This window comes from Anser brachyrhynchus (genome assembly GCF_964034855.1).
Source record: "Anser brachyrhynchus genome assembly, chromosome: 11".
Taxonomy (NCBI): Eukaryota; Metazoa; Chordata; class Aves; order Anseriformes; family Anatidae; genus Anser; species Anser brachyrhynchus.
The window spans coordinates 15899932-15926425 of record NC_137706.1 but is presented as its reverse complement, the minus strand read 5'-3'; the positions used below and the strand labels follow the sequence as shown (position 1 = coordinate 15926425).

The following is a 26494-nucleotide window of genomic DNA, read 5'->3' as shown; positions in this document are numbered from 1 at the left end:
ATCTTTAGGGATAACATGAAGAATGAACTTTTTCTTCTCTCCACTTCTTGCCACCACCTAAAAACTGCTGTGCAAAAGGCTGTTAATGTGAAACCCATTTCAGGTCTAGAAAGGCACTTGATTTCTGCCTACAGGGATTGTCATTTCGCTTCCCCCATCAATAATGAATGCTTTTTTCTTCTCTTTTGTACTAATATTTCTCATCCTTCATGTCCTTTGTGGTGTGAAGAGCTGCTGAGTGAATTGCCCAGGCTTCAGAATAAGGGCACTTTTCAAAGAGCAAAGCAGGGCAGAGGGGTTTTCCCCGAAAATCCCTAGCCACAAGCTGCAACCAGAGCATAGCCCCAGGTTAGCTCCCCCTGTGGGAGCAAGAACTGAAGTTGTTCACCAGGACCCACCTAAGAACTTGCCTTTTGGTGACCACAACCAAAGAAAAATCACTTACATTTGATCTGAAAAGCTCTTGGTGCATTGCAAACACTGCCATCACCAGTCATAGTCCCCTTCTGGATCCTAAAGTGAAGTTTTTAATCCATGACTTTGGCTACGCATTACCATGTTCTTGGAAACCCACATTTTTGCAAAGCTAACGCAAGCGAGTTCTTCAGGAAGGAAAAACTTTAGTGCAGGTTGTTCCTAGATGCAATTTTTGGTCTGATCTTAGATCATCAGTGTCCTCTGTGCCGAGGAATATTGGTGATTGATCTGCTGCTGGCTTGCACCTAGCACAGTGAGGTACCATCAGGAGGGGAGATAACATGCAACACTCCTGGCAGGTTTAAGCGCTCTGTACAAATGTAGAAGGGGAGAGAAAAAGAGCCAGTGTGATGGAGAGACACCACAGGCATGTAGCAGACTTCCTGACCTAGTGATTTATTTATGGCATTCCTAGAGGGGAGGAAGCCATGCAAAGATCACGAGCCTGCACGCTGCAGTAAGTGGCATGCTTATGTATATTTAGCAAGCAAAAACACGAGACACGAAATCTACAGAGGATGGAAAAATGATTCTGATCCTTGTGAAGTTATTGAATGATTAGAGTCGGGGAATGAGAGACTGTTATTTGGAGGAGCAAGAAAGATTTCCCTTGCTTCCTTCTATAAATGAATTATTGTCTCTGCCAAGATTTGCCTTTTTTACTTCCTTGAAAGCCGGGGTGTTTCCTCCCCTAGCTCACCATGCTTTCCTTCTGGTCCAGCCAGGCTGTCCATGGAGCTCCGCAGGGAGCTTTGGATGCTGATAGCCATCACAGGGCTGTGAGAGAACAGCCTCTTTTTGCACTGAGATCTCTGAGAGATAAATCTCGCTGCGAGTGCTGTCTCCATGGTAGGTGAACAATGAAAGAAGCGTTGCAGAGAACAGGCCTCTGATACGGCTCAAAAAAGGACATAATCTATGTCAGCTGAAACCAGCAGCAACGTCCATCGGCCTGATGAATACTCACGTTGGCAGATAGGGAAGTGCACAAAGAGGAACCAAATGCACTGAAAAGCCTCATTCTGTGAGGTGCTGTGCACCTCCAGCTCCTGGCAAAGGGCCCAGCACTTGGATGGAGCCGAGCTCTTGGAGCCACCTTAGTGGACATCACCCAAATGTTTCCCCTTCGCTGCAGGCTGGGGCGAGCCCAGGAGGGTGCAGTGAGCGGTGGGACCAGCAGCAGCACAACGCGAGGCAGCATCGTGCCTTGGGGAGAGCAGGGGGAACACGGGGTGTCTGGTAGCAATTGTTCAGCCCGGGCACCTTGCAAAGCACCGAGCCCTCACTGAGCGCACGGCCTCACCGCAGGGTTCTTGGCTCTGCTGTCTAAACTGGAGCACATCAGGACCAAGATGTGAAACAACAGTCAAGGACAACCTGTTTTGTTTCCAAATTTAGCCTCTGCTTCAGCTTTTGGGATTTCAGAAGTGGCAGAACCCACAAGGATGAGGCTCCTGGGGACACGTGGGTGACTTGGGGCACCAGCTCTCCCAGCTGCCTCTCCAGCTGGGTCTGATGACTGGAGGAAGGCTCAGAAACATCAGCCCTGACCTGACGAGCTGGAGTTAGTGGACTTAATGCTCAGACTTGCATCCCGATCAGACTTGTCTGTTGTTCATGGTGGGGAAAAAAATCTGCCTTTATAGATGGGAATATAATGATCAATCAAGCTTTATCGCTCCAGTTTCCATTCTAGCAGCTTATAACCACATAATAAAAGCACATAATGAAAACATCATAAAAAGACACAGTAAAAATACATTCACCATGCAAGTATTGCCATCTTAGCACATCCTGGATAGAAATGCTGAAGAGTTCTTGAGGCTTCTGATGTGTCCTCGTAACCCCCACAACACTACATCACACCCACCCCTTCCACTCGAGGAGCGCTGCCGATTTCAACCACAATGGTTCTGGGAGACGCACGTAATTGTTTGGATTCAACAAACCGAGAAGACGAAAGGCCTCCAGACAAGTTTTGCCTTCACAAAGTTGGGTAGAAAATTCCATGAGAATAGCCTCTTCAGCCTCTTTTGTTGCATTATAGCTCTTGTAGGAAGAGCTGCGTGAGACGGGTGTTGTATTAACACTTCTTCCCCGCGCTTTAAGAGAAGGTTCATCTTCACAGGCACTCCTCGGCTTTACTTTGAAGGACACAGCTTGCTTTGCCTCCCTGGCCTAGCTTCAGTTTACTTTTTTCCCAGCACTTTTTCTTATATCCTCTCCAAGAGAGTACAGTTTGCTCTCACTGGAGATGGATCAACACCTGAACCTGCTATAGCCCCTGGGCTGGGGGATGGCTCTGCCCAGGGACTAAGGATACTGGCCCATGCTAACTCTGCTTGACACCTAAACTGGTTTTATTCACATCAGGTGGCTTCCATAGTGTTGCACTGAGATACCTGGGAAACAGGAGCAGCGCTCCTGGACTTATTTTTTCTCCTGCTTAGCAGCGACTCCTTTATGTGGGGAAGCTGCTTGGGTTAAAGCCCCGCCTAGCTGGCCCCCAAACCTGCCCGCTGGTCTCTTAACGTGCTCTCCAAGCTTCTCATGCAATTATTGAAGTGAGCAGCTAAAACAGAAATTAATCATCAGTGCCTGCACTTTGTCCTTCACTTCAATAGCGCCGAAATGGGCTTCTCGCACTTTAATAAGCCCCTCCTGGATTCTGTTCGCTTTCAAAGATTTTGTTTTGTGTTTTATTTATTTATTTTTAAAAAGCCAACATCGCAGTGACACTGAACTTAATGGCTCAGCCACAGGTTGATTTTTTATTTTTATTTTTTTTTAAAGCCACAGATGTTAGTAGTAACATCTAAGATGACTGCACCTGGTTATCTTGGAGATTAAAGGCAATATTGTTCCCAATTTTTTCCAACTGCCTATTTTGTGTCTTTGCAAGCACTTTGTACTCGCGTGGTTTTGCTTTTTTTTTTCCTCCATTACTTCTCTCTCCTTTGTTTGCTTGACACTTTCATGCAGAGAAAGGGGAGAAACATAAACTAGGCAAATGTGATTTGATCACAGAGCTGGTGGGGGGCAGGCACAGGCAATCATGCTGCCTTGAACTCTCGGGCGTGCAATCAGCTGGAGCTCGGCAGCACGGAGTCCCCGGGAATTATGTAGCACAACAAAGCCGATCCAGGGCCCGTTATCGAGTGATGCCTTTGCACGGACCCCGGAGCAGATGTTGTATGCAAATATCTCACCCCCAAAATTTGGGGATGCGGGAGAAGCTGGAGGTTGGTTTGCCAAATGAAACCTCTAGGCTGGTTCAGCTGCAGAGCAGAAATTCCTGGCCCTGGTCCTTCAGTTTCTCTCCTAAAATATAAAACCCATGCCAGAGGCATTTTCTGTGAGTTCCCAGCCTCTTCAGAGGTGCAGTAAATTAACCTGAACTCCCTTGATTTCCCTTAATCTTATGAAAAAGCAGGTTGCAAAGCAAAACCGTTGTCAGCAAATGCATTACAGACCAAGGCAGCAACGCTGACCCCCTTACACCAGCCCTCAATTATGTCCCTGGGATTTTAACTGTTCCTTTATCTACTGAAAAGGAATGTTAAAAAGTTTAATTGGCATGTAATGAGATAACTATAACAAGTTAATTAGTTCTCAATTAAATTGCGTTTACCATACATTCTGAGTATGTTGTTAGCAATTAATGACACCTAATGAACTTGCGAGAGTGACTGAGTTTACAGTGATAAGGAAAATAATAGTAAAGCTCACACGTGGCTTCATAGCACCTCAGAAGCAACAGATGGTTTCATAAGCCTGTGGTCAAACCACCACATCTTGTGCAACCACTAGAAGGGAAACAAGCAGTAAATTTATTCTGGCATGTAACAGGGTCTGGTAGGAAACAATTGGCTTTCATGACAGGCCTTGCTGGGAAAGAGAAATCCCTGAGTGCTGTAGGAGAATTTCAAAGGAGAAGGGAAAGCAAAGTTGCACGATAAGGTCAATTGTTCAGTTTAGACTTATAAAAGCAGTGTTCAGATCATGACAAACGGTTGAGCCTGGTGGGATCAGATAGAGATCCTGCAGTGGATGAGGGAAAAGGGTTAAATAATTTCCCAAGATTCCCTAAGCAGTGAGTTTATGGAGAACAATTTATCTTTGTGCTGTGAGTTAGCCTCCTCTTAAGCTTTGCACCATTACAGTGCCACACTGAATAGGCATTAGAAGGGGAAAAAATCCTACAAACTAATTTACATTCTAATGAATTTTTAATTGAACCAAAATCTGTTGTTTCTGTTTAAAGATGCAGTGTTGACTTTGTGGTCTGTGCTGCTGAGAGCCAAGTGGGATCTTAATGTGATAAAAACAATGATAACGCTAAGCTTAATTAGGTCTGAAAGCGTGCCTGGTAAAGTGGCATGGAGTATGGGAATAAAGATGTCACCTCCTGCCTCTAACCCAAGCAGCCGGGCAGGCTGAAGCGAGACCAAAACCGGAGCCTTTACTGCTCCCTTGTGCAAAAACCAGCCGACGTGCCAGAAAAATATCTGTTCCCATGGGCAATAGGATCATCCACAGTCAGTCCTGTGAGCTAAGTTTCATCTTCTTCTGCTATTAGATCCAGCTGTAATGACAGACAGGACCTGCTGGGGTTTCTCTAATCACTTTTCTCTTTGTAATAGGCCGTATAGAAATGCCAAAGCCTGGGAATTGCAGTTTCCAAGGCCAGGACTTGTAGGCATCAGCTCTCATCCCCTTCTCCACTCGCTGTACATGCATATGAGCCTCCCTAGGGCTGGGAGGCCAGAGAAAAACCCTTACTCAGGGATTTCTGACCAGCTGCACTAGGATTTAACCAAAAATGCTCCCTGGTACCTAGGTACCCTCATTTGCTTCCTCTCTGGTGTCCATGTAATTCTGTTCCACACATTTTAAGGCATTCTGTTGTGTTTTTAATGTCTTGTACTGAGTGACTCACCAAGCTGTCAGTGACACACACGTACCTAGGAAGCTCAATGAAATAAGAGCAGAACAGCTATTTTGACACTGGTTTCTTGCAGGTCCTCCCTCATCCTTCCTCTGGCTGCGTCTGCTCCTGGGAGGGTTGCTCTGTTCATAATATGCTTGGATTTTCTTGTAATTAAACCGTGGTTTTACTAGTTATTATGATAATATATATAGTATTATATAGTTATTAATTTATTTGGTTAGGATGGATTTGGTTGCACAACGAGTGTAAGCTGAATACACTCCTCACCTCCACAGAAAGCCTGACACTCTAATGAACTCAAGTAAAACCACAGTGATCAAAAACAAGCTATGGCAGCAGGTTTCAAAACCTGTTAAAATCACCACGCAAGCTTCATCTTCAATATCCTGCTGCTACCTACCAGGCCCTGCATTTTGCAGCAATTTGCTCCACTATTGCTCTGTTACGACACTTGAATTTATATTGTGTATGAGTCACTAGCCTTCAATACTCAACTTTGTCCTTTACGTTATACATCACATTATTTTTGACTTTTAAAAGTAATGGTGCCCCTGACCAATTTATTTCATACCTCCTCCCCAGTGTCAGTGGGCAGTAATTTGGTTCCCTGTTAACATGGGCTGGAAACACATTCCTCCCTCAAGAGAGCAAGTTTGTCACTGCAAACACCCTTTGGTGCAGAGTAGATAAAGCATAGACCTTCCAGCTGAGTCCCAGCTGCTGTTTTCTGGAGCTGGAGCAGCTGAACAGAGTTGCCTTGGCTCTGGGGTCATTTCTGCCTGTCCCTTCTGGCTTTGCAGCAGCAGGAGGTGCAAGAACAGTCCTGACAGGTTGCAGTCCCAGAACTGGGAAGTTCAGACGTTAAAGAGGGAAGATGCCACCAGGAGGTTCGAATATCACTGAGGGACACCAGGATGCCCAAAGGTGCATGTATGAAGAGAGGCAACTGAGTACGGGACTCAGCAGGCTCTTGCCGTGGCATGGGACACTGTGGTAGGGAGTTGGCAGTCCGCAGAAGGCCATCAGGACTGATTTGGGCAGGCAGGGTGCTGTGGTATGCCAGCTTCCCAAGAGCAGATCCCAAAGAGCTTAGTGTGCTTCCAGCACATGGTGGTCTCTCAACTCCTTGCTTGACTTGCCCGCTGAGCAGGAATGATGCCAGGGCAGATCTCAAGGCCTGGGTGCAAATCCACTCTAGCAGGGATGGAAAACGCCCAGGGGACAAAAATAAGCTGAAGAGAGAGGCCTCTTTGCATGTTTTTTTTGCTGCTCCTGTGCAGGAGCTTGTCTATCCCATAGGAACAAGCTAGCTTAAAATCCAGGAAACAGCTGCTAAATGGCAGAGGTGTCTTTGCACTTGTATGAAGATCATGACTGGACTGTGTGAACTCAGGCTTCTGGAGATAAGCTCCAAGGGCGGGTAGATGTCACCTCATTTTGCTTTGTTGAAAGGCCGTTTTGGAAGGAATGATGCAAAAACTGCCCTTCCTCACCTGCCTTTCTCCTCTCCCCTCCCTTGCTGCTGCTGTTGGGAGTTAAACGTCAAGTCAATTGAGCGATTTTCCAGTTTGCTCTGACAGTTGGGGAGATTTGTGACCAGCTGGAGGTCCTGTGGCACCCAGTGATGGACCAGGTCAAGGTAGCACCATCTCCCTCTCTAATGAGCCCAGCAGTGTGGCTAGCAGGTCCCAATGACTGCTGCAGCCGAGAAGTCCCTCTGCGATAAAGGTCACCTCCGAGTTAGCTTAAGACATTTTCTCAGAGGTTTTTGTAGACGTATAGGCTTGTGGCTCTGAATTTAGCTTGATCTGGGTGATACAGGCTGTCAGAAAGCTTTCATTCTCCTGCTTTCAGAGGTATAGCAGCACTCAGTAAATCTGCTCAGATGTCAGACAAAATAAATGCCAAAGAGGCGAACCACTGCTATTTACTGATGAGGTCTCTCCTGTCGCCCAGCTGTGCTGGCACCTTCAACACCAGCCCTTGCTGCAGAGCCAAGGCAGAGGCTCTGGGTGTGCAGTGCAGGGGAGTTTTTCAGAGCACATTCGGAGGCTGGTGACCCTCAGACACGCCTGGGAGGACATCAACCCCAGGCATCCTCCTGCAAGGGGGAGAGGGCCGGATGGAGGGCTGGGCCTGCTTTCCCTGAGCTTTCACAGTGAAGTGGGCACAGGCAGCGTTTCCAACCCAGAAAAAGCTGAATCTCCGTTCTCAAGCTCTGCCAGTCACAATTCATTCACAGAATGCCTATTAGAAAGTTGCTTTTGTGATGGGCTTAAAAAAAAGTTGGCTAATTGGCTTTTGGCCTATTTAGGTGCACGAGGCCTAGTACTACAGAAAAGGCACTTTTGAAGGGAAGGGTCTCTGGGAGATTATTTCTTTCGATAGCTTTATGTAAAATCTCTCTACTTCTCCACCAGAGTTGAATCGAACCTGCTGATATTACGTTGCAAGCTTTGCCCCTGCCTTTTCACCCGCTTCTGCCTCTGTTGCGCTCAGTCTGATAACGACTTCAAGGGACGAGAGCTCGGGCCTCCTCATAATGGGCCCACTCGTATCTCCAGGACTAATTTTGGATATGAGGATGAAAACTATTGTCAAGGTTCCATTTGTGAAAGGGTCTTTAATTCTGAGAGAGGGATGATTTTGTGATTCTATTTAGGGAAAATGAGGACACTGAGGGGGATTTAGTGCACAAGGGCCCCCACATCGGTTCCACAGGCCACCACTTTTCCGTCTCTCCTTAGCTGATGTGATACCTACAGAAGAAATAGACCCAAAACACGCTCTGGGAGAGAAAGGTCCACGAAAGATGGGCTCACACAAAGGTGGCTGCAGTGGTTTTAAGATGTTGCCTCCTCCTCAGAGGGGCCAGCAGATGGCAACATGGGCCTGGAGCTCAGTTGCACCCCAGCAGGCTCTGCCACCCTTCAAAGCCACAGGCTGCCAGACACAGACCTGTGCAGAAGAGGCTGAGATGAGAGAAGCTTTGGCAAATTGGCAGCAAACAGCTGGAGGCTGTGATTTCTTGAGCAGCTGCAGCAGGAATTCGTCTGCCAGCGCTCTGTAACCAGGATGTCCTATGAGTACGAGGCTGAATGCCCATTTCCAGCAAGGCTTAGGTCAATCGAGATCATTTTGTTCCCCAGCCATAGAAAAACAGTCTAAGTGGATTGATGCAATCGCCTCAAGCGGAGTTCAAAAACTCTTTGGAGATTAGGACTATGGTCTTCTTTGAAAATAGATAGTCCCTCACACAACAGAGCCCTGACTTTGGTTAGGCCTACTGCAAATTAATAAGTGTAATAAATTATATAATGGATGGAAGAACTTAAGCAAAACACTTCTGCCCAAGAAGGCAGAAGCGATTTTTCAATAGAGCACTTTTCAGGTTTTCACCAGGCTTCAGCTGCTTTTTGAATAATGAAGTAGATAACAAATGAAATACATATGCTTAAACCACGATCCTAATTGAAACACATTATGGTCGAACAGGGCATGTTCTACACAGGCAGAGATCAGTGTGATAAAGCAAGGAACAAGATGGAATAGTGCTTCAGAAGTGTTTAAAAGCTCTTTCCATTTGGCAGGAGTGGCTCACATTTGCAAAACATTTATTCAAGTCTTAGTTGAAAATAAATCCTTGAATGTAGCTATGCTATTGAGAGGTTGCAAAGTGGCAGTGGCCTCTTTAATCATTGTCCCATTCAAGCCCTAATCAGCACAGCATATGCAGGACTGAGTGGTAGGAGCGAGAATTCACCTTCTCAGCAGGGTGAGGCTGCATGTGTCTCTTCTTTCTAATTAGAAGCTCTATTCAGATGTTAATCAGCAACGCCATGATTAAGGAGGATTAAAGAAAACACTTGGACTTTGCTTCACTGATGTGGCTAAAGAGGTTTTTCCTTTTTTGTAGCAAAAAAAAAAAAAAGGGATGTTCTGATGGAAGTCGTTTTGATTTCTGAGTCTTGTTTGACCTCACCTCAGCAGCAAGGATGTCACCTGCTCCTCGATGCTGCAGTGATAGAGGGCAGATGTTTCACGTCCAAGGCTTTCTGCCTTTTGTGAGCCTTCCGAGCCACTGGCCCTTGGTTTCCACTGCTGATCTGCTGAAGTGGGGATGAACAACTCAGCCCCTGCAGCCAAGAGGAGCTTGGGAAATACTGAAGACAAAAATGGATTGAGAAAATAATAAGTGAATCTGAGCTGCATACGAGAAGTCAATGAAGGAATATTCCTACAACTGACAGGATTAGACCTAGCCTGGCAACTGGAAGGGACAAAACTGCTGGTGATGATGCTGGGATAACTCCAAGACAGAATAAAGATGGACTACAGACCCGATGGGCACTTTGACATCTACAACTTCTCTGCTCTCCCTTATCCAAAGGGAAGGGTTGCTACTTCACCGGAGATGGCCTCCAACACCCTCTGCAAGGCACTTACACCACGTGCCATGTCCTGCTCAGCGGTGCCACGTCATTCCCTGTGCCTTCCCGTGCCCCACAATTAGAGGAAACAAAAAGCACTCTTGTGTTTCTTCTGAGAGATGAGCTCAGCTGGCATAAAATGAAACCATTTGTCTAATGGTCTAATATTTGGAAAAAATCCCTTCAAAGAGACTGTAGTGGAACTGGCTAGCCCTCCAAATACATGAAATGATTTAATTGAAGGTGACAATTTAAATGGGATTTTTAATGGATAGTGACCTCACTGAAATCTGTATTTTTACCATTACAAAAAAGTTAACAGCAGGTAAGTCCATTGTACATTTTTTTTTTTTTAAAAGTTCTCCTCCCAAAATGGATGTAAATATAACCAAAATCCCAACATGCAAATATTCCTCTGTGAACTCCAGTGCCAGGGTGTACTCCCTTCATTTGCATCTCTCAAAAAAAAAAAAAAAACAAAGCAATCAGTTCGTTTCTGGTGGAGAATTTGGATGCAGCCTCCTGCATCAGTGCATAATCCTCAGCTCAGTGCTCATTAAGCCGTGATGATTCACGACTGGCTCCTCCAGCTGAGACACAGGACGGGTTCAGCCCTGAGTTGCCCTCACTATCTGGAGGCATTTAGCTCTGGGGGGTGGCAGCACACAGACTGCTGTGGGTTTTTGGAGGCTGGCTCTGTTCTGCAAAGTTAAGTGTTGACTTCAGCTGAGTTTCTGACTGTACAAAACTAGCTCAGGCAAGCAGCGATTCGACCCTGCACCATCTATTATATATGATTGCTTGGGGCAAAAAACTACCAGTGTCTTTAATTCTTCTTGGTACTATGCAGGGGGAAAATAGTGGTGGCAATAATAGGCTGTGTGCTTGTGGAGTATTTCCAGACTGGATTCATTTTAGAAAGGTTAGCACAGAGTTGTCAGGGACTTCTGAAAATTAGGGGTTTTCAAAGCATACAATTCCCATGTTGAGATGCTGCTGGCAGTCAATATCCAGGCTGAATCTTCAAACATCAGCTGGGCCTTCAGCATACCTTTGTGTCATCCTAATAGACATTCACATCTCAGCCACCACCACTCAAAATAGCACCTTTTTGAACTGGAGTCCTGTTCTATCTAACGGAGAGAGACTGTAATCTTGGGAGGTAGAGCTCTGCTGGGTTTGATGTATCCAGGAAGGATAAAAATGATAGCTGAGGTCTGGTAGAATAGATGGTTGTATGAGCTATACAAGTTCATGGGCTGCTAACCCATGGCGACATCCACATCACCCCACTGTCACTGCTGCTGGTACCTGCACAAGGTAATTGAGTGTGGCTGGATCTACTGCTGATGTGACACTTAGACACTGGCGTAGCTGCACAGGAAAATCAGGGGTGGACGTGCTGCGACCAAGTATGTCAGAGGAAGGTGACTGGAAAACAATTATTCACCATTCTCATAGCAGAAAAATGAGGGATCACGAAATTAAATCCTTAAGTTGCAGAATTAAGCAAAGATAAACTCTTTTGCACATATTTAAACCGCGGAACACACTGCCACAAGGATGACATGCAAGACAACAATATCCGTGGTCAGAAAAAAATAAAATAATCAAATGTTGTTAAAAAGAAAGATGTAAATATTGGCTGAAAGTGCCTACACTATACTGCTTAAAGCTAGAAGGATACACCTCCATACATTTCCTTTGTGCCTATACCAAAAAACTTCTGTTGCTGATCACTGTTGAAGACAGAAATGGGAGCACAGTGGAGTTTGGTTAGGCTGAGTACAACCATTCTTACATCCTTATGAAAGCGTTCTGCTCACAGGTTGCCCTTTCTAGGGAATTTCAGGATTTTCTAGGAATTTCTGGACAGCATTTTGACAAATTTTGGAAACTAGCTGGATACAACAATGTTTTAACTTTAACAAGGACTGCCCTGTTGGCTGATGGCCATTAATTGCAAGAGTCCCTCCATAGCCTAGTGAATTACCATGACTCCTAATGGTCTTTCCTACCACCCGAGCAGTTCCGAGGACAGACAAGTCCCCTGCTAGCAATGCCATCCGCTGTCGATGCGGCAGGATAGCATTGTGCTTGTCTCCTTGTACTCTGGGTCTCGGTTTCTCTGTCCTCAGGGCATGCTAGCAGACTGAGAGGAGCCTGTCTCAGCCTCCCAGCTGCCCAGGTCTCCAACGCTTTACTGCTGTCACTGTGGCCGTGCCCACTCGGTGTAATTCAGTGCTCCGCAGAGCTGCATCAGCCAGCTCGGAGTCAGGCAGCATCTGCACTGTTGGCACCCTAGCTGCACTCACACAGAACTCCTTTCAAGTCAACACATATTATTTCTCACCCACAGGGCTACTTTGGCATCTCTTGCACCTTTGCACCATGGAGACACACCTTTCCTTAATTTTAAGCACACATTAATGAGGTCCCCTTAGTTATTGCCAAAACCATAAAGACTAACAACTGCAAAGAACAGTCACTGCACCAGCACTGTTCTCAACAGCTTAGGAGAAAGACTGGGAAGGATGAATTCCCTGCAGCCCATGTCTTCCACCTAACCAAAACGGGGTTTTGCATCAGACCCCTTCTGCATGCCTGAGCATTGGACACATTTCTCCAGCAATGAAAGTCCCCTGAGGTATTTAAGATAAAACATAAAACAAGAGAGCTACAAACCACTGAGGTTTTGATCCAAGACCACTACACTTCCCACATAGAAATACATTCATATCCTATTACTTACTTGCTTCTGTCAGCTAACAACATCTCCAGAAGAGTCCTTCCAAACTCACCTACTTCTCAGCCTGCAAAGAAATAGAGATCGTGATTGATGATCGCAGGCAGATGTGATGAAAGCATCCCAATCAGAGGCACAACACTGTTGCCTGAGTAATGGCTTTCCCACCCCCACAGGAGGCAGCACGCACCCGGTGCTGAGCTTGTTGTTCTGGTGGGCAGGATCCTGCTCCATCAGATGTAGACAAACAGCCACAAGTGCACTTTGCAACGCATGATGAAAGCAAATAGATAAAGCTCAAAATACCTCCCTGCCCTTGTCTGTACTCCTGTTAACATCCTGGCATGAGTGTTAGTCTGTTGCAGTCATTTGTTTTAAGATTGTACTTGGCTTGACAGGGAGTCTAGACAGAAGTGTGCTCCGCTCATCTGACAAGTTCTCATTGCTCTTCCTTGCGTTGGGGGAATCTTGGAGGAGCTGGTGCCTTGAAGGCATAGCTCAGCCCTGCAGGGCTGGGGGCTTTAGTGCAGAGCACGCTAGGGGAGGTGATGGCTGAACGCAACGGGTCTCCAGAAGCAGGGGAGGAAGGTGTTCTTCTTCCTCTGGAGCAGGGCGGAGACATTTCAAGATCCATGACCACAAAACCTATTTCCAGATCAAGAGAAGAAGGAGCAGTTGATAAGCTGCCAAGGCCATTGTGATAGATAGATAGATAGATAGATAGATAGATAGATAGATAGAAAGAAAGAAAGAAAGAAGGAAAGCAAGCAAGCAAGCAAGCTTTTTAGGGCACCAGGATCACAGGCTAGGACACTGCTTTATACACATCTCCATTCTTCACGCATATCTCCATCTTTGTGAAAGGGGTCCCACCTCCCTGGTGGGACCCAACCTGGATCCCTTCGCTGCTTGCAAAAGTCAGCAGGAACTGGAAGGAGCTGCATTTCAGTGATGTATCCTCCAAGACGCTGTAATTCTCCCCCCCAAGGCTGTTCTTTGTCATCCAAAGGCACCCTCATAGTGCATCCTCTTTGGCACATGCAGGTAACCTCCGTCATAAAGCGGTCACCGTGTGCCTGTTTTCTTGTAATGCCACTCATTGCAACAGTCCTGATGGCCTCTGAGCAAAGACCAGCCAACACAGAGCCTTTTGGGGGTCACCAGGGATCCTGAACCCCCATTCTCCATGCATGGTTGAGAAACAGGGATGAGGCAGCCCACCAGGTAGGACAGTCCCACTTTACTGCCAGGCTCGTACCACCGATACAGCAGCTCTTATAGCAGCAATAATCAACCACAGAGTCAAGGAAAGACAGGAAAGGCCAGGTTCGTGTTAGATAAGGGAACGGTGAAAAAATGACAGTGTGACAGACAATGGCATGAGAATTCCCTCCACACAACGATGCAACTTCCCAGCTAGTGCTGCTGGGTCGCCTTGAGAGCTTCAGCTTTGGGCATTTCCCAAATGACACCTTTCTTGTGGCCCACGGGGATGGGAAGGCAGAGAGGGAGCGAAAGCAATGAGGGATGTGGCTATTTTGGGACAGAGAGCTCTGAGAGCCCTGGAAGCAAGGACAAACACTCCTGTGGGTTTGGGTTTGGGTTTCACACTTCTGCAAGATGTTCATGTGCAAGTACCCATCCTCTGTCTTCCCACAACAATTCTCCACATTGCACATGCACGTGCATGAAATTGTCTTGTAATACCCAAAAATCTGCTTCTGAGGGCCAATATTGCTAGTTCAGAGCCCTGGATGCTGCACAAGGCAGAGCGCAGCAGCCTGGTCCGGGCAGCCTGGCCCCTCTCGCTGCAGCCCTCCTACCCCTCCGCCGGCTGGGGAGACCAACATTTTTGGCCGCAGCTCCAAACGCTCCTCTGCCGATGAAATATTTATTATGACATGTTGCCTAGCAATGACCAGACTGCCCTGAACATGCAGGAGATAAAACATACTACGGGATGCGGGAACCAGGGAGAGACAGTGGAAGACAAAAATCAAAGGAAAAATAACTCCAGACGGTCACCGATTTTGCTGGGTTTGGAACAATTTGCTAGCAAGAGATGAAAAATAGATTTTGCTCAGTAAAGTGTTGGATTGCTCAGACTAATTTCACCAGCTAGGTAGCGGGCTTACAGGGATAAAAGCAGACAGTCAGGAAGCACTTAGCAGTTATGTAGCAAAATGGGTTATTTTTGTCACTGCTCGGCGGTGTGTGTCCGGACAGCACTGTGCTGTGGTGGTGTCTTCCTGCTCGTTGTCAATGTGCCAGAGCTAATTAAAGCAAGCTGGGCCTATCCACGGAGTGGGATTTACTGAAACAAACTAATCAGGAAGGCAAAAATAGCCGTGGATTTCTGCCGTTTGGAGGGAATTTGTCTGCTCGGGAAGAGGATGGCAGGGAGAGCCGACATCAGATGTCTGTTTCGCCATCTGATGCTTCTCATTCATCCCAGTGTATACTCAGAGCGCTTGCAGGGTTGGTTTTGTTTTGTTTTTACCTCCCAGATTTAATCCCGTTTCCAACAAGCTGAATAGCCAACAGTTGAGAGAGGTAACATTTCCAAAAAACAAGCGCTTTAGAAAAGCTGTCGGCGCATTCGCCTTTTGATGGAACTCAGCACAAAAGAGAGGGAAAAAGGGAAAGAGAGAAGTCCTTTTTCTGTGAAAAGAGATCATCTCGCGACTTCATTCACCCTGTTTGTTTGCTGGAGCCTTTGCAGAGGCCAGCTGTTAATAGATGGGCTGCATGAGCCTTCTCATTCAATTTATCACCAGGCTTGCACAAAACGATTCTGCTGCTTTCGCGGGGGCATAGTCAATCTAACTATCTCACACGTCGGGTAAAGCCCTGATTGCTTTAGCATCCATTGCCTGACAGCTTTTATTCTTAGAATAGCCCTGCGGGGAAGGGATTAATGCTCCATTTTACAGATTCACAGAGTAGTGCTTAAAACCAGGAGGAACTTTGGACTACCCAGCCTAACACGGCTCAGGACAACTCATCAGATACCCCTGGATGCCGCCCAGGTTTTTGAAAGTGCCTGATGTCCTCATGGTGTCCCCATGGCAAAACCATGTCGTGGTCCTGCCACCAAGAGGTGGCAAACCCCTGGAGAGCTTGGTCTTGGGAAGCTGTGTAGTCTCAAATCTATGCATCTCCAGTTTCAGCTCCAAGACACTGAAGCCCTGGTCCTCAAAAGCAACAGGGTGCCTTCTTTCACTTTAGGATTTAGTGGGCTTTACACACCTAAAATTTTTAAGGACCTGAATCCCCTTTTCAGGGATCCTAAGGAATCAAACCAGAGCTCCTCAGTCAGAGATGCAATACTGAACTCCCCTTGCCTACCATGATGAGGAGCTCCTCAAAGGTCTTGCTTCGAATGTTCTCACAGTCCTAAAGGATTCAGTCAACCCAGGGCTGTTTAAAATAGCCACAAGTTTTTTCTTTTTTCCCCTTATTTCTTTTATTTATTTATTTATTTATTTGCAAACCAGCGAAGGTATAATTCCAAAGTAATCCCCAGAGGCTGTTGTGGAGACTGGGGCATGGTTAAAGCCCTGTTTAAAACCTGTAAAACCCTAGAAAGGTATTTGTAAACAGGAGAGAGAGCACGGAAGGGGACTGAAAAATATTCGGGTCTGGAGGGTGTGATTTATGGTGACAGATGAGGTAGAGCTTCCTATGTTGGCCAAGTGATGGCTAAACGGGAAGGTGCTAATGGCAAATCTACTTGAAAGAAAAGGTATGAAATATCAAGGACAAAGACCGAGTGCTTCAGGTGGGTGCATGGCAGCGTGCTGGGCCCGCTGGCAGAACGACCTGTGCAGCAGTGAGGTCGCGGTGAGCTGAGGAACAGTCTCCATATGGATCAGAGGAGCTAGTGTTAAGAATTTAAGTAAAAATTTAATGGTCAGGTTGGGAAAAAAAAAAACAAAACACACACAAATCGACCAAAACAAACAGACAAAAAACCAGGTGTATGGAAGGGAGTTTCCTGGCCAGCCCAGGAGCAGGGCTGTGGGACAGAGCCAGAGCTTTCCCTCCCCAGGTTTCACCGTGCCCACGGGATCTGGTCTCAGCAAGCTCCTTCAAGCATTTTGTCCACAGCCTGGATTTCTGCACCGCTCTTGCTTTTTCAGCTTCGTCATTTTGACAGGCCAATTCTCTGACATTTTCCCCTCTGCTGGCTCTGCAAGCAGAGGCGACATGCATTACTTGAGCTCCCAGCGCTGTCCTTCCCCAGGCACTACCTTGGCTGCACCAACGCCTGCCAACCTTGCGGCTTTTTCCCCCATTTTTTTATTTCACAGCAGATGTTTGGCTGGGCCCCTTGGGGCTGTTCATTCAGCTGCTTGCACGGTGGAGAGAAATCCCTTTTTCTCCAGGGTGGGTGATGGCTGTGGAGCCGTAGGGAGCTATCGGGGTGTTCGTGCCTTCCTCCTGCAGGTGTTTCGGGCAAGGTTACCTTGTCCCCTCCCGATTCTCACCCAGAGTCAGCATGGGGGAACTAATTGCCTGCCTTTAATAGATAAACCAAGGGCTGTTTAACCTTTGATGACTGAGTGGATCTGGGAAATGAATCGACCAGTCTTTAACGCAAGGAATTATACAGGCAAAAGAGGCAGAATGAGGAGGCAGGTCTGTTCAGCTGCTAAAAACTGAGGCAAAAGAGGCCGGGACGCGCCCCTCTCTCCCACACCCAAATGAAAGGCTGCCCATCAGAATAGGAGGCTGGGGATGGGGTGATGAGATACGGCACGCCGGTGTCAGGAGCCAGACCCATCAATTACCACGGCAGGAGTGTCGCTGGGGAGATGCCTCCCTCGGCACAGGATCCGATGGTGCTGAGTCGAGACCGTGCCCTGCAGCAGATTTCAGAGGCCCTCGTGTCCCAGCCGATGCTATCGCTGTTAGTAGCAGCTGGAAGAGGGAGGTGCAGGGAGAGGAGGAAGCACCGGCTCCCCTGGGCTCCGTGCCTAGCGTTTCCAGCGATTTGCTGGATGCCCTTGGAAAAGCCAATTACGGTTTTGCTGCCTTGGGTTTCTCAGTTGCACAATCCAGAGCTGTTCGCAAGCGTAATTAACCCATAATCTGACCACAGTTTCAGGCTTGTGGTTTGTAAGAGGATGGCGTGATTATTTCAAAAATCATGTATTGAAAGTATTAATAGATTTTTAAGACCTGGAGCAATGACTGTGCTAATTTATTTATACAGCATTTGTTAACCAGATCGCAGAACCTCTTCTGGCAGTATCTACGCTGCAGGCACGTCTGTAAGTCCCCTCTGTGCTATAGCACACCCTCCAAAAAGATGTTAAGTTTTGATTTAAAGATCCCAGGTGACAGAGACTTCATCACATCTGTAGGTCAGCTGTTGGAAGGCTGATTTCCCTGCATTGCTGAAGTATGCCGTATTGCTAGGCTGAGTGTATCCAGGATCAGTTCCCGCTGCGAGAAGATTAAAGAGCCGTAAATGTGAGCAATCTCTAACCCAAGTAGGAAGCTGCAGACTGTGACTGAGTGAGCACTTTGCATGCTTGTGGATAAACTGAATAGATTAGGGTTTAAGCCTCTCAGAATAAAGCAGGTTTTTGAGATCTTAAATAATTCCTGGAACTCTCCTCTGAAACCTTTCTGATTTTTCCAAACTCTCTTGGAGCTTTAGGTGTCAAAACTGAAGAAAGTATCAAACGCAGTCTCAATGACAATAGATTTAGATGTAGCAGCTTTACACTACCTTCCATTTCCTTCCTTCCTCATTCGTGGCTCATATTTGCACTTGTAGCTACAGATTTGTGCTGGCAGTCTGTTTGGTTGTCTATCACGACGCCCTATTTCTATTCCAACAGTTTCTGAACACTCTCAGAATACCTATTTACAACGTGATCAATGTTTAGACATAAGGGCAGGATGAGTAACTGATATTTTGATCTAGAATAACTTAACAAGTGCCCAGTAGTCAGGCTGCGTCTGAGAGATGGAGTCAAATTCACAGCTGGAGTTTTTCAGCCCAGACAAGCACAGCCTGGACGGGGAGCAGCATTAACCTGCAAGGTGGGCCGTGCTGCCGGAGCACGTCAAACCTGGCAGAAGCTGATGAAATGCACTTTTCTAGGAAAAAGGTCTGTGGGAAGGGAGGGGGGCTTGACAGGCAGGAAAAGGGGATTTCTCTAAACGGAAGGGAAGTTGTGGCGAGAAGCAAAAAAGCCAGGACCTGCTTTGCTAAAAAAAGGAGAAAAAAGACCTAAGGGAATGGTAGGGAAGCCTGCAGAGAAACCTGGAGGTGAAAACTCTTCGTTTACCTGAATTAAAACCAAGGTTGGTTAATTCCAATTAATTAATCCAAGTTAAAAACCCAATTTTCTTGCCATGTGGAGATATTCTGCCAAGTGGAACGGACAGGGAGATGATCGGTGAACAAAGTGGGCAGAAGAAAAGCAAATAGCATACACTGAGTGTGGGGTGTCAGAGAGATGTATCAGAGGTTGTACCAAAGATGCAACAGATTTGAGTGTTTACTATAGAGGGGAATAATGGGAAAACTGGGGGAATGGAGAGAGCAGAGAAAGCAGAGATGGGAATTCTCCAAACTGAGCGATGACCAAAAAACACAAGAGCTTCAGGAACTGTGAAACCAGTGGAAAGGGAAGCAGAAGAGAATGGGGACAAAATCAGGTGTGCCAACAGCAAGTGGCAGGGGAACATGCGGGCAGAGAGGGCGGATGGTTTGCAAAGGTGAAAGCGAAGAGAAAGTTGCCCTGCAAAATCTAATACTGAAGAACTGTGATTAATTGCCTCATGAAAAGTTTTGGCCTCTGGGGAAGTCCCTGAGAAGCTTCATATGGAGCTTCCAGCTGCTGCGGTCTGGTAGATAAATGTCACCTTCTTGGAGGCTTCGTGCTGCTGCGTGGAGCTGGACCCCAGGACCAGGCAGCGGCGTGATTTACCGTGCCAACATTAACGCTACCAAGTGATGGGCCTCTAGTTACTGGGGTGTATGGTGGCGTATTTTACTGGTAATGAATGTAGCATTTGCCTTGAGATGTCAATCAATAAGGCACCTGCCCTAATTGCTATCAATTTATTCATTCGTTATTGTTCTGTATGACTAGAAAACCCACACTGTCACGGCCACTGCAGCAACAGCAGCACGGCTCTTGCAAAATCCATCCTGCACAGCAAAACTCCTCATCTGAGACGGAGGCAAACCTCCACAAGACTCCCAGTGACTTCGCATCTCCACTGGGATGTGAAGGGGCCACCGTGCATCACTTCTCATTGCCACAGACAAGGGTCTGATGTTTGCTTTTGCTTCTCCTGTCGTGTCTGCTGCTGAATGGGAAAAGAACGCCACTCGCTCCTTGCTTTCTACATCAATTCGGCGACGGAGAACAAAGCTTCCCCTAAGTGAAAGTGTAAGCTTAGCTATATGATTGGTTACGAGGCGTGTTTGCAGCCTGCAGAGACGCTCAGGAGCACAGCGATTGGCTTTGCTTAATAGCGGCGACGAAAGCTCCTCGTCCTGCCCAACAGCACTGAAACCTCCCGGCACAAAGGGCCGGGCGGTGGTGGGGCTGGCGGCTTCTCCCCGCGATGCCCGGCTTCTGTTGCGCTGTGTTTACAAGGCAGGCAGGTTTTATGCTACTTTGGGCTCAGTAGGATCCTGCCAGTATAACAAAACCTCCTCTCCTTTTCCTGGGAGGAGGCAGAACGCTTAAGAGGAAAGATTAACTCTGACACGGCTCTGAAGCTGCTCCCAGGGGCAGGACGACCTGCCTGGAGAGCCAGGGCTCCTGCAGGGGCCAAGAGCTGGCTCCGAAGCTCATGGCTTTTTGTTTGGTTCTGTTTAAAAAACAGGGGCAGGAGCAGCAGGCAGCCCCCCGGGAAGGGCAGGCAGCCCCCAGAGCACAGCTCCTCTCCCCACCTCTCCCACCACGTTATTCACCACGGTTCAGTCCCAGCACTACAGAACATCTCCCCGAGTCTTTCTTCCTGTGCAAAAGCACCCAATTAGATTTCAGAATGGAAATTTACCAATTACATAACTTTTCTACAGGGAAAATTGCTGCCTACATGCCATATCTTTTCAGGGGGAGATGTCCATTAGAGCTAATTGTGCTGGTGGCTTTGGTAACGGAGACACCAGTTGGGCTGGAGCTGGACAGACAGACTTAATCCTGTTTCCACTTATGCTACTGAACAGATAGTGGATGTCAATTACTTTAGTTACTGATTTTCTGGACCGTGTTGTAACCCATTATCCAGAGGTGAAAAGTTTTGTAGCCCATTATCACGTCCATCACATCAGCTAATGACACCAAAAATAAACTACGTGTTTGAAGATGTTGAAATTAATAGCAATTTCTCTGTGCTTTGTGATATCCCTGGTTTTGGTACACGTTCTCTAAAGCCTCACTATTTTACTGCAGAAAATGTTAAGCTGGGAAAGCTATTTGTTGATTATACGTGGTATGCGGGGAGTGCTTTTTTGGCATTAGTCCATCTCGTGTCCACTTGCATTTTCAGGAGAGACTGAGTGGCTCTGACGGGAGTAGAAGAGGGCAAGCACGTTGAAAAAAATGTAATTGGAGTAAATGAACTTTCCAAGACTCAAAGTGGACTGTAAGGAGAACTCTGGAGTCTGGAGAACCTTCCCATTCCCTCCAAATTACTTATTCCAAGAAAAGACTCTAGTCATGCTGCCAGGGGTGGGTGCCCAAGCAGGACACAGGGCTTGTTGGAGCCCTTCCCTAAAGAACCCTTCCACCAAATATGTTGGCCATCTACCCCAAATTTCCATTTCTCATTGGAAAGCTAGGGATTTGTCTATGGAAACCAATCACTTCCCATAATTTGGGATAGAAAAATGTTGGTTTACTACCAAATAATACAAAATTTCCTAAATTCCCAACTTTCTCTTTTCTCTCCAGTTTCCATTCGTCTCTGCTCATCCATCTTAAAGTATAATAGGGAGTTTGTGGTGCCCTTTTTTTTTTTTTTGAATCTGAATAGATGCGCTGAGCCTTCAGAATAATTTTTATGACAGGCAGACAGGTGAAAGGGAGAAATCACAGACATTTGAATAAATGTCATATAAAACACAAGAACCAATCTGAAAGTTCACAGGATGCTGAAACAGATGGTTTTCTGAGAGGTAATCTATTTTCTGAATTTGGTGTTGCAGCAGGCACATAAACATTTCCTAAGGAGAAGACTCCTTGTCTTTTGATAAAAGGCACCTACCCTCCATGCAGCCAGTACCTGAACAAGGAAGAAAAGAGAGAAAACTGGGGGAAAAAAAATAATCAGGTTGCATTTTTCAAGTCTTTGTTGGAAAAGGGATGCGGAGAGGGTGAATATTCCTAATTATTATCTGAGAAGCATTCACAGCTACTAGCTTTGGGGAAGCCTGTGGCAGGTTAAGAGAGCACATCAGCGAGTGCACACAAATGAAGAGGTACCTGCTCAAAGCAAAACAATGCATAAAACATCCTGCTTATGCAAATGTATGATGATGACATTGCCAGGCACTGATTAGGAAATAAATCTGATTTGCTTAGGGCTCCTTTTTATCAACAATATACTGGTTTTTTTTAAGGTAACCACGGCTCATTCCTCGTATTTGGCTGGCCCCTGGGGTTAGGTCTGGAGCTCGGAGACTGGCAGGGGAGGAAGGCTCCTGCTCCGAGGGCGCCCTGCAGACACCTCCAGACACGGCTGATGAGCAGGTCGGGGTGGCTTTAGTGTTTGCCACAGGTGAGAACAGCTTTTTAAGCATCCCATAAGCTGCCTTGCTCCTGCTCCTAAGGATGCTGTGGTATACGTTAATTCTTCTCCAGCCTTGCCACGTGAAGGAGGACCTGCTCACGCAGCAGAAGGAAACAAACTGAAATAACTTGCAGAGTAGGCTGGTTGGAAGTTCCCTTCTGGCTGTGTTTACATAGGATTAAACCTTCCAGTCCACACCGCAGGGGCAGAGACTTTAGGAAATGGCAGGAACCTCCACCTGTATCAGCCGATGTGGTCCCCGATACCAAAGCGCATCACAGCCCTCCTTTGATAGCGTTCATTGCTGGGAAGATTTTTCTGATAAACAGTGGCCATTAGCACGTCCTGCAAGTGCCTATTCTAAGCCCATCTCATCTTGGCATTCATGACCTGTGGAGACTGGTTGCTAGCTGCTAGCTCTACAAATTGGCAACAGATCACATTAGCAGATGGCCTTAAGTACACGCATGCCAGGCCTCATTATGTGTCTTTTTTTCTTCTCCTTTTTTTTATTTTTTTTTTTTGAGCCATGTGTGGACTCTGTCCAAGTATGTGGCAACACCTCCCATGCCTGGGATGCTGCTGATACACCTTTGTCATTCAAGAAAAGGGCTGTCTCCATTTGCAATGCTTTCTGAAGTCCTCGCCCTCTGAAGGCGCAGAGCATCTGCCTGCTTTGAGGAAACAGCTGTGCGTTCATTTCGGATAGCTTGGAGTAGGCTGCTGGCAGCCTATGCAAAACGAAGCTACCAGCATCCAGCCATGTCTCAGCAGACTCCCAATCTCCGTAGATTTTCCCCAACCTCAAACACTTCCTCGGCTGATATTTCCATGACAGCCACAGCCCAGGCAAAACAGGGCATGGAAGGAGAGGAATTGCCTAGCAAGAGGCACCCGGCTGCAGACAAAGCCAGCAGAGAGGATGAACGGAGCCCAGTGTATTTGCTGCTCGGGGTGCCTTGCTCCTGCTGCCACGCCAGGCTGCAGAGCCGTGCAGGGAAGCATTTCCAGGTTGCAGCCAGAGGACATCGGCACCACTGCACCTACAGCTCTGATGGATGCTGGTTTTGAGACTTTCAGCTTAGTTTTTACATAGCTTCAGGTCTGTGTTATTCACCTGACGCCTTGCCCCTTTGTCTTCTCGAAGATCGCCGTGAATCCGCCGCCTCCCCACTTGTGCCAATCTCAATTTTTTTTTCCCTAAGAGAAATATATGTCACGTGCTGATCTGTCAGTCACTTCTTCATGGATACTGAATCTATTAAAAAGAAAAACCTGATTTTAAATGATATGTCATACTAAACTGTCTCATTATCTCCGAAGCGAGATGAAACACATTCTCTCTCCGTATTATTTTTTACCCCGTGTCTCAGTATTACTCCTCATTCACGAGAAGGGTGTTTAGCCCAGAAGATTATAGACTGGTCATAACCAAAGAAAGGGAGAGAAAGATTTACTCCAATCATGTTGGAGGGACCTCAGCGAGTATTAACTGATGAAGTATACACAGATCACAGCACACCCTCAGTGCCCGCCTGTGAATTTATCCCGCGTGATAAATGGGAGCAGTTTATGGAACAGGCAGAAATTGATACGGAAGAGGTTTCTATCTGGAATGCGCTGTATAAATTACAGGATGCTTATCTGTGAGTAATTCTCTTGCATATGCTAACTGCCCAGACACTTACAGCCTATGGCAAAGGCATTAGATAACCTCCGATTCACAGTTGCCGGGGGCAATCTTCCTGCTAAATAAATAGTTCATCTTTTTTGGACTCAAATGATATATCTGTTTGCAAGCACCACAAATACTGGTCTAGAAATGGATACTTACGGTATAATTTTTTTTTAAGCTGTCCTTTTTTTTTTTTGTGCCTGCAATTTGTGGCTGCACTTTATGTAATTTAGCAGCCTGCTACTCCTGCCTCGTCTATTTTATCTATCAGGTTTCTAATGTGCCATCTAGGTGCCTGTCAGGTAGATGGACAGTTAAAGGCATGATATTTTTTGTCTTGCTCTTTCTTGCTACACGTGTCCCATTGAGGGCACACGATACCCTTGTTCATGTATTTGCCTGTTAGGCAACTTTGCCCACGGTTCTTCGCTGCCACAGACCTGTGTGCTGATCTGGAAAGGAAATATTTTTTTCTACTGAGCACTGCAGGCTTGAGATCAGAATTCAGCTGAGCAAAAAGTGAGGCCGGGATGCAGGCATGATGAAAAAAAAAAAAAAGTCAAGCACTCAGTATATAAAGAAAAGAGCATTTCCCAGCACTCAGACAGGTGAATGACAAATATCTTCCTCTTTTGACATAACTCCCCACCCCCCCAGCTTAATGCAGACATTGCATAGTGTTTGTTTGGCATAAGCCGGGTTTATAGCTCTATTTTCTAGAAATAAAATCACTGTCTGCCTGAAAGCCAAAAGCATTTTTTTTTCTTTCCAAAGGAATTGCATTGGCACTCACAGCCCATCTCAGAGGCTGGTGCCAACTGAGTGCAAATGAACCAGGAGGAAATGGAAATTCAGCGCACAGAGAGAAACCTCGGGCTCCAGGCAACTTGCAGCAGCAGATCAAGACCAGCTGGTCTGACACCACTACTTCTCCAGCCATCAAGCCCCAAGCCAGGGATGCCCATCCCATCGTCACCCAGCTCCTGAGACGCTGCCCAACAGTATGCTTTGCTCTAACTCCTGCGGCCTAACAAGCAGTGCTGATAACTTTCAAGAAAAATTGCACTTATCAGCGAAGCCGGCTCTGTTTGCTCACAGGATTTGTATTTCTCAGCCCTGGAAGAGGTGCTGATCCCACGTCTCATTCTTGGCATTGCCAGCATCCTGGCAGAAAGCTGCACATGACTCTGCCTACTGGGAAATACTCCATTAATCAGGTGCTGACAGACCTCCTCGCTACTTTTTCCCCCGCGATGGTCACACATGTCATTTTTTCTCCGAAAAGCTGTTCTCTGCATTTCGGCACGGCACAGATGCATCATCACAAAAGCCTCAGGGGCAGCAGAGAGGCTGGATCTCAGCCTGTATCTTTTGGGAAAGGAGCAGTGCATCCCACCAGGATCTCATACGGATGCAGGCAGAGAGGTCGTCTTCCGAGGAAAACTGGGATGGAGTCACCACTGCACACCTGTGATTTGGGTTGGCCAACCCCTTTTCTGTGTGTATTCGTCAGTGATTTCACAACTTTCTTTAGATGCACGGGTCCAACCAGTGTCCGACTCAAAAAAAATTGGGAGCAAGTTTCCTTCTCTGTCTCAGCAGAGCCACGCACACTTTGTCTCAAAGGAAAGAGCATCCAGATGCTATTTCTGCCTCCTCAGGGCTTGTTGCAACACAGGCTCCCTCACTACCTTTCCCAGAGGGCAGAAGAGTTGCCTTCAATTCTAAATTTAACCTTAATGAGCGCAAAATGAATGAGGTAGCAGGGGAACTTAATCTGGTTAACAGAGCAGCAGCAGAAAGAGCAAGATGTTTGCGTGCGGTGATGGATCCTGATTTCCCATGCTGAATCCACGGGAGCATCAAAAGGACTCAAGTCTACTGAATCTTGAGTGGTTCTGTGGATACGTGGTTGGGTATGAAGCAGGCAGGTAGTCCTCGCTGCCAGCGATGACAGCAGAGCTCTATTTGGCCTTGGGCAAACACACACGCATGCTGACTTTAGTGCTTGGATGTTGTTTATGAAGGGAGAAACAGCACAGGCTGGAATACATAGAGATCTGTGCAAAATCATCTGCCTGCATGGCTTGCAGGTACACCTCGCTCCTAACACGTACCCCCTGGCTGTTCCTGCTATCATCCAGGCTCTCGGGCTGACAGCGCCTGATCTCCTTTCTCCTCCAGTCCTGGAGCACCGCAGAGCTCTGCTCATTCATCTGTTTGAAGATAAATGATGTGTTCCATTTAGTCCAATCCAGGATCCCCAAAACAACAGCATCAGCGCACCTCGGCCTTGGTCCAGATCTGATTCTCTGACCCTGTGGAGCTGACCTGCACAATCCTTACTGCCCTTCACAGCCCAAAAACGTGTATCATAGTTTGCAGAGATGTGCTATCTCAACGAATAGTATGACCTATCTGACTTTTGCAGCTAGGGTTTCAGA

The 26494-nt window shown here is 46.8% G+C and overlaps 1 protein-coding gene and 1 long non-coding RNA gene across 4 annotated transcripts in view; both read right to left on the bottom strand.

Moving 5' to 3' along the window:
• Positions 1-2033: 2033 nt before the first annotated feature.
• LOC308176266 lies at positions 2034-13575 on the bottom strand. 2 transcript variants are annotated; one of them, XR_013938194.1, is made up of 2 exons: positions 12611-13575; positions 2034-11289 (listed from the first exon to the last, which is right to left on the bottom strand). It is a non-coding gene; the product is annotated as an uncharacterized lncRNA (long non-coding RNA). The 2 variants fall into 2 exon arrangements; XR_013938195.1 differs by having other exon boundaries at positions 2034-9591.
• A 9260-nt stretch (positions 13576-22835) lies between these two features.
• SLCO3A1 (solute carrier organic anion transporter family member 3A1) overlaps positions 22836-26494 on the bottom strand; it is a 157116-nt gene continuing 153457 nt past the window's right edge. For both annotated transcript variants that reach the window (XM_080551801.1, XM_080551800.1), the window contains exon 11: positions 22836-26266. The gene's annotated coding sequence lies outside the window, so the exon portion shown is untranslated. The remainder of the gene's footprint in view (positions 26267-26494) is intronic.